At 49.3% G+C, this 8,513-nt stretch overlaps 1 pseudogene; it reads right to left on the reverse strand.

Annotated features, from left to right (window-relative positions):
* Positions 1 to 167: 167 nt before the first annotated feature.
* LOC119784419 lies at positions 168 to 8,468 on the reverse strand (annotated as a pseudogene).
* Between the last annotated feature and the right edge of the window lie 45 nt (positions 8,469 to 8,513).

Here is an 8,513-nt window from a genome sequence, read left to right on the forward strand (position 1 = left end):
TTTTTAAAAAAATTTTTTTGGTTTTTTTTTTTAAAATTTTATTTTTTTTTTAATTTAAAAAAAAAACCAAAAACCCCAAAAAAATTTTAAAACACTAAAAGGGATAAAAATCAACACACTATACAATTAAAAAATATAAAACAACGATGTATATAAAAAATAATAATAAAATGAGGAAGGGAGTGCAGTCTCTAAAACCAGCTTTTCCATTTGGGTTGTGTGCAAGAGCAGGCGGTGTCCTTAACAATAAAGTGAACACTTGTCCACCCTCCAGAACAGTAGGTCTCTCGGGACCCCTGTCGGTCGCTCAGAGGGGATTCCACCCTGTTGTTCCACACCCGGAGAGCCAGGCCGCTGCTGCCTCGACCTTTCTTGTGTGGCTTCGGCTCCCACGTCCGATGAGGCGCAGGCGATGCTTCTTTGCAGCTGTGTCCTTGGCCTGCTGCCTGCAGTCTTCAGTGCTCTCACTGTTTCTGCTGCCATCCGGATCACAGCTGCGGGGGGACTCTGCCTGTGCCTCCTCACCAGCAAGTTTCTGGAGGTCCATTTGGCGTCTTTCGTGGCAGCTAGGGTGAGCAACTGCTTTGTCGATTCTTCCCTCTGTGTCTTTCTTTTGTTGCTCACCCCGTAGAGCACCAGCTGTGCTGGGAGGACCTCCCTTGCTGGCAAGTTCGGGAATTGCAGGGAGCCGGCTGTTGCCCACAGGTCGACGGCAGCGTTGCACTCCCAGAGCAGATGCCTCACCGACTCAGGTGCGCCACAACCAGGTCGAGGGCAAGATGAGATCCCTAAAATGTCCTGGGAGTGCATGACGGACCTGGCCGGGAGAAACCCATGAGTCAACATCCAACAAAGGTCCCGGAGTCTGTTCCAGAGGGTGGGGTGGTTCACGTCATGCCACACTTCTGTAGGCTCACTGAATGCAAGCCCTCGCACTGGACACTCTGGTACCTGCTCCTGCACAGAATCAACGAAAGCATCATGGTTAGTTAAAACCTGCAACTCCTCTTGCTCCAGTTTAAAATGTCTTAAAAATGTCTGTTTAAAGGAATACTGTGGAGGAAGGCTAAAAGACACTGGCGTTCTATGGTCGGGGGATAAAATCTTGAGACTCAGGAGATAGGACCCCATCCGGAACTTCATCATGGTGGCTGTTTTTGGATTCCGGGATGGATCTGTGGCGTTTTCCAGGTGAAGGCTTGTGTATTTGCTGCCTAGAGACAAATAAAGGTCTGGGACTCCTTTCCCTCCCTTGTCTCTAGGCTTCTTCATTACCTCTCTCCGCAGTCGCTCCCACTTTGAACCCCAGAGGAAATAAAAAATGGCTCGGTCCCATTCTAAGAGCACCCTCCTTGGTGGAATAAAAACTGAACTGACGAGTAAAAGCAAAGGTAAAATCACTGCTTTTATGATTAAAACCTTCCCTTCCATCGTCAGTCCCCTTAATCCCCAGTACCCAAGTCTTTGTCTAACTTTCCCTGATAAGTCCGGCCAATTTGTAGTCCCTCCCCCATCACTGTCAAATTTGACACCAAGTATCTTTTTGTGAAAACGGAGCCGTTTTCCCCCTCTGTTATTAAAGTATAACCGCCGTCTATCACATACAGCGTCGCATCCTTCACTACATTTCCCAGCATGCACCACAGACCGGCCATCATGGCGGCGGCCGATCCAAACATTTCACCCGGTAATTTACACTAGTTCTGCAATTACAACGTCACCTTTCATTTAACATTTTACTTACTCACCAACATAGCGAACTCTGAAAGTATCCACTGCGTCAGCATCAGTATACATTCCGTAGTCGGCAATAAAACTTCCCAGTCAAGTTACACTTTCTCTTCCCTTAGTCCGTCAGAATACTGGTCCGTGTGGAAACACGTACCGCATCGGAGCCAGTCTCTTATTCATTGTCCCAGGGCATTGGAAAAGACTATTAGGGGGCAGGGGTGTTAAGTGGGATTTCAGTGTGTCTGATAATTGTTTGCATGATAATAAGTAGGTGAAATGGTAATGTTTGTATGGTTAAATTATTTCATAAATATGTATGTTTTTGTATGAATGATGATATTGTCTGTATTTATTTTTCTATAATGTTAACTGTGGTTTATTTGGGATTTGCCTTCCTGTTCAGTTGGGCTGTCCCAATTGGTTAATTATTGGTGGGTCTATTTAAGGGGCATACTCACAATGTCTTGGGAGGGCTGCTTAGAGGGCTGCTTAGAGGGCTGCTTGAGGGACTGCTTGGAGGGCTGGTTGAAGAAACTCCTTTGGAAGGTCTGCTTTAAAAAACTTTATTTAATGTCAGCTTGCTGAGAGGCTGTCAGTTTTTTGTATTGCCTGCAATGGCCGGTTTTGTTTTCTTTATTTGAAAGTATTTTGTTTGTTTTGTTTTTTTTTTGTCTTCACCATCGCCAGTAAATAAATTGCTACACGCTTTTTAACTGGAATTTTGTCGTCCGCTGGTTCTTACCATTTAATTTTTGCAAGTCATCTGCTTACTCCTCCTCTGACGTGAGACGAGAGCTGGCGAGCCGTTTTTCTCACATGTGGTGTCAGGAGTGGGATCGTGGCGCCGAAGAAGTCTACGAAAAGGAGAGGAGGAGGAAGGCTGCAGTCAAGGTCTGCGATGTCAGTGGTCAGGCGGACCAAAGCTGACTCAATGGAGCTTCCTTGTGATGAGGAGGACTTGGTGGAAGAAGAGGGAGTCCAGCGCTCAGCTGATGATGCTGAGGGTGGAGCCACAGGAGGAGCAGCTGAAGTGTCCGGGGAGCTTGACCTGCGTTCACTGTACAACCTGCTACAGACTGCTATCAAGACCCAAGAGCATGAGTCCTACAAGCATGAACAGAGGTGGCGTAGCGTTCAGGTCCAGTTGAACAATGTGTGGGATGAGTTGGACTCTGGGCGAGAGGGGCCTCAGCGACCTGTGTTTGAAGCCGCTGTACCAGCACTGCCAGTCAGGCCACCAGTGCCATCTCCAGAAGCCCAGCGGAGTCCGGCAGCCACACCACCAGTGTCACAGCATCCAACGGTGCCACCTGAAGTTCTGCTGAATCCGGTGGTGGCGTCGGCCGCACCATTTCCTGTGCCAGTTCCAGCAGCCTCACTGTATCCAGCAATCGACCCAGCAGCGCCGTCCCCAGTGGCCTGGACCAGAGCAGCAGTGCCAAAGCTGGAAGAGGGGGACGACATTGAACAGTACCTCACAACCTTTGAACGACTTGCTGTCGCCTATAGGTGGCCGAGAGCCAACTGGGCTGTGTACCTGGTGCCATATCTTACCGGCCGAGCCAGGGCAGCTTATGTGGCAATGGACAGTTTTGATGCCACGGACTATGATAAAGTGAAAGACGCTATTCTCACCAAGTTCGAGATAAATGAAGAAGTCTACAGGCAGCGTTTCCGTGATCCAGAGGTCAGGACAGGGGAGACTCCACGGGAGCTGTACAACCGCCTGATGGACCTCTACAGGAAGTGGATTAAGCCATCCGGGAAGTCGGTGGAGGAAGTAGGAGAAATTCTGGTCCTGGAACAGTACCTGCGTACCCTAGCTCCAGAGGTGCGTGTCTGGGTGAAGGAGCACCGCCCAGCTACAGGCCAGCAAGCTGCAGAGCTGGTGGAAGCCTTCCTTGCTGCTCGTCAGGGGCCAAAGATTTTCCGGGTTCAGACCTTCAGCCGACCAGCTATTGGAGGTAAGTCTGGGGGATTCGGTGGTGGAGTTGGTCCTAGGGGGTCCGTACAGAGTAGGATACCAGATAAACGGGCCTACCCTTTTCCTTCTACTTCACAGCCTAGACAGGCCCCAGCCACCTCACAGCCTAGACAGGCCCCAGCACCCACAGCTACACAGAACAGGACTTTTGTTATCTGTCATTACTGCAGCCAACCTGGTCACATGATTCGGGATTGCCCCGTTAGGAAAGCTAAAAACCTGTGTAGCCTGTCAGGGCCTGGAACTGGAGTTGTTGCCAGATTACAGACTACACCGGTCAAAGTAAATGGCAAAACTACAGTTGCTCTCTTAGACTCCGGTAGCATTCACACCTTAGTCCAGCCCCATCTGGTAAAGCAGCCAGTTGAGTTGGGGAAAGGGCAGCTCAGGGTTTGCTGTGTGAATGGAGATGAGCATGTTTACCCGGTAGCAGACATTTGTCTGGAGGTCAAAGGTCAGATATTTTCATTGGACGTGGGAGTGGTTAAAGGACTGAGCTATCCTGTAGTGTTGGGGCAGGATGTGTTAATTCTGCCTGAGCTTATTCAGTCTTCTGAGCCAGTTAGCCTGGTTGTAACCCGCTCTCAGGCCAAGGCTCAGCAGAAAGAGTTTCTAGAAGAGGTTACTGCCCGAGCCCTGATAGAAACTATGCCTTTTAGCCACACTGACATAGACTTCCCTGAGCATGAGAAGTTACACAAAGGCCGCAGACAGAGAAGAAGGGAAAAGCTATTGGGATCAGTTCAGAAAATGGCAGAGCAGTTGCCAGTTCCAGAAGTTGATAAAGCAGACATGTGGGAGCCCCCAAGTAACATTAGGGATCTGCAGAGGGAAGATGAGTCATTAAAGGAGCTTTTCAGTAAAGCAACAGAAACTGAAGGGGAAAAGAATGGGATAGCCACTGCTTTGTATGGGGAGGATTATTTTATCAGGCATGGTTTGCTTTTTCATCAACTTGAGGGGGGCAGTATAGAGCAGGTGGTAGTGCCACAGTGTCTGAGGGGGAAAGTGCTGGCCCTAGGTCATGATGTTCCCTTAGCAGGACATTTGGGTAATGTCAAGACCTTTGAGAGGATAGCACGGCGATTCTACTGGCCAGGGTTATATACTGATGTCCTGAAGTATTGCAAGTCATGTCCCATCTGTCAACTGACCAGCAGCCATAAAGTTAGGCCTTCCCCACTTAAGTCTCTCCCCATTATTGGTGTCCCATTCCATAGAATAGGGATGGATATCGTTGGTCCCCTGGAGAGAACAAGGTCAGGTCACCGGTTCATCCTTGTTGTGTGTGATTATGCTACCCGCTACCCAGAAGCCTTCCCCTTGCGCAAAATCACAGCCGTTGCTGTTGCCCGTGCCTTACTCCAGCTGATCTCTAGGGTAGGCATACCTCAGGAGATAATTACAGATCAGGGCACTGCATTTCTATCAAAGACACTTAAACAGGTCTATAGCTTACTGGGGATAAAGGGGATACGGACTACTCCCTACCACCCCCAGACTGATGGGTTGGTTGAGAGATACAACCGCACACTGAAGAGCATGCTCAAAAAGTTTGTTGCTCTGAATGGCAAAGACTGGGACCAGTGGTTGCCGTACCTGCTTTTTGCCTACAGGGAGGTTCCCCAGGCCTCCACGGGGTTCTCGCCCTTTGAACTGTTGTACGGGCGCCATGTCCGGGGCCCTCTGGATTTATTGCGAGATGCCTGGGTGGCACCTCAACCGGAAGCAGCAGACGGCGTCCTCTCCTATGTCCTTAGGATGCGGGACAAGCTGGAGGAGATGGCCTCCTTGGTGGAGGAGAATATGCAGCAGGCGCAGGAGACCCAAGCACGGTGGTATGACAAGTCTGCACGCCAGAGAACTTTTTCACCGGGGCAGCAGGTCCTGTTGCTGTTGCCGACAACGGAGAACAAGCTCCTTGCCCGTTGGCAAGGGCCGTACAGGATTACACGTCAACTGGGCCCAGTGACTTACGAGTTGGAGATGCCGGGGAGGCGGAAGACTCGACAGGCCTACCATGTCAACCTTCTCAAAGAGTGGCACGGACGGGAGCCACCTGTCAGCCAACAGCTGATGGTACAAGCAGTGCAGGAGGATGAGGATCCACCAGAGCAGTTCTTTCCAGCTGCTGTTTCCCCCACTGAACCAGACCTTTCACACCTGACTGCTCAGCAGGCCAAGGAAGTGCAGGCTGTCATACCTGCAGGTCTGTTTTCCGAGCAGCCGGGTCACACTTCATTGGTGGACCATGACATCCCGCTGAAAGACTCCACTCCGGTGAGGCAGCGGATGTATCGTATCCCTGAGCGCTTGTTGCCGGCCCTCCAGCAGGAGCTGGAGGACATGAAGCAGCTTGGGGTCATCGAGCGTTCCAGCAGTGGTTGGAGTAGTCCCATTGTGCTCGTGCCGAAGAAGGATGGGAGCATCCGTTTTTGCATTGACTTCAGGCAAGTTAATGCTCAGTCTTACTTCGATGCATACCCAATGCCGAGGCTGGAGGACCTTATCGAGCGCCTTGGGAGGGCGCAGTTCATCACAACCCTTGATCTCTGTAAGGGGTACTGGCAGGTACCGTTGGCGGAGGGAGCCAGACCATACACGGCCTTCCGTACCCCTCAAGGTCTTTATCAATTTACTGTTATGCCTTTTGGCCTACAGGGAGCACCAGCCACTTTCCAACGGCTGATGGACCAAGTCTTGGAGGGCACTGGAGCCTATGCTGCAGCCTATTTGGACGATGTGGTGATTTACAGTGCCACCTGGCAAGACCATATTCAACACCTGGCCGAGATTCTGAAGCGCATTCACGCAGCTGGACTGACGATCCAGCCAAAGAAATGTGCCCTAGCCCAGACGGAGGTCCGGTATCTGGGACACATCATCGGCAGTGGGGTAATCAAACCTCAAAAGGACAAGTTGGAGGCTATCCGAGACTGCCCACAACCCCAGACCAAAAAGGAGATACGGTCTTTCTTGGGGCTGGCTGGGTGGTACCGGAGATTTGTCCCGAACTTTGCTACCCGGGCTGCACCTCTCTCTGACCTGACCCAGAAGTCGGGGTCAGTAAGGGTGAAGTGGGAGGAGGTGCATGAACAGGCTTTCCAAGACTTGAAGGCAGCATTACTCTGTGAGCCGGTGCTGCAGAGTCCAGACTTTGAGAAACCTTTTGTTGTGCAGACTGATGCCTCTGGAGTTGGGCTGGGGGCGGTCCTTCTCCAGGGGGAGGATGAACAGCAGAAGCCTGTGGCTTATATCAGCCGCAAACTATTTCCTCGGGAGACCAGGTATTCTGTGGTGGAGCTAGAGTGCCTAGCTGTGAAATGGGCTCTTGAGTCTTTCAGATATTACCTGTTAGGAAGAGACTTTCTGCTTGAGACTGACCATAGGGCACTCCAATGGTTGGGGAAAATGAAAGACTCCAATGCTCGCATTACAAGATGGTTTTTGTCTTTACAGCCATTTCGGTTTAAAATTCAGTACAGGGCGGGGAAGCTGAACCCTGTAGCGGATTTCCTGTCTCGCCACCCCTGTGTCAAGACTTCAGAAGGGGGAGGAAATGTGAAAACGGAGCCGTTTTCCCCCTCTGTTATTAAAGTATAACCGCCGTCTATCACATACAGCGTCGCATCCTTCACTACATTTCCCAGCATGCACCACAGACCGGCCATCATGGCGGCGGCCGATCCAAACATTTCACCCGGTAATTTACACTAGTTCTGCAATTACAACGTCACCTTTCATTTAACATTTTACTTACTCACCAACATAGCGAACTCTGAAAGTATCCACTGCGTCAGCATCAGTATACATTCCGTAGTCGGCAATAAAACTTCCCAGTCAAGTTACACTTTCTCTTCCCTTAGTCCGTCAGAATACTGGTCCGTGTGGAAACACGTACCGCATCGGAGCCAGTCTCTTATTCATTGTCCCAGGGCATTGGAAAAGACTATTAGGGGGCAGGGGTGTTAAGTGGGATTTCAGTGTGTCTGATAATTGTTTGCATGATAATAAGTAGGTGAAATGGTAATGTTTGTATGGTTAAATTATTTCATAAATATGTATGTTTTTGTATGAATGATGATATTGTCTGTATTTATTTTTCTATAATGTTAACTGTGGTTTATTTGGGATTTGCCTTCCTGTTCAGTTGGGCTGTCCCAATTGGTTAATTATTGGTGGGTCTATTTAAGGGGCATACTCACAATGTCTTGGGAGGGCTGCTTAGAGGGCTGCTTAGAGGGCTGCTTGAGGGACTGCTTGGAGGGCTGGTTGAAGAAACTCCTTTGGAAGGTCTGCTTTAAAAAACTTTATTTAATGTCAGCTTGCTGAGAGGCTGTCAGTTTTTTGTATTGCCTGCAATGGCCGGTTTTGTTTTCTTTATTTGAAAGTATTTTGTTTGTTTTGTTTTTTTTTTGTCTTCACCATCGCCAGTAAATAAATTGCTACACGCTTTTTAACTGGAATTTTGTCGTCCGCTGGTTCTTACCATTTAATTTTTGCAAGTCATCTGCTTACTCCTCCTCTGACGTGAGACGAGAGCTGGCGAGCCGTTTTTCTCACACTTTTGATCAGCTTTGTTTACGTTCAGGGGGAGGTCTATTTTCTCGGTCTCAGTCCATGGTCCGTAAAAAATCGCCTGTGTCTTATTTCTGTTCAGTTGAGATCCTGAAGCCCGTCCGTACCAGTCTATCAAGTCTAGTGCTCGATGTAGAGATAAAATGTCTGTGCATAAAATATTGATGTCATCCATATATAAAACACATTTTATCTCTTGTCGCCCACTACCTGGTAAGAA

The sequence above is a fragment of the Cyprinodon tularosa genome, unplaced genomic scaffold (genome assembly GCF_016077235.1).
Source record: "Cyprinodon tularosa strain WSP-4 unplaced genomic scaffold, ASM1607723v1 ctg2251, whole genome shotgun sequence".
Lineage (NCBI taxonomy): Eukaryota > Metazoa > Chordata > Actinopteri > Cyprinodontiformes > Cyprinodontidae > Cyprinodon > Cyprinodon tularosa.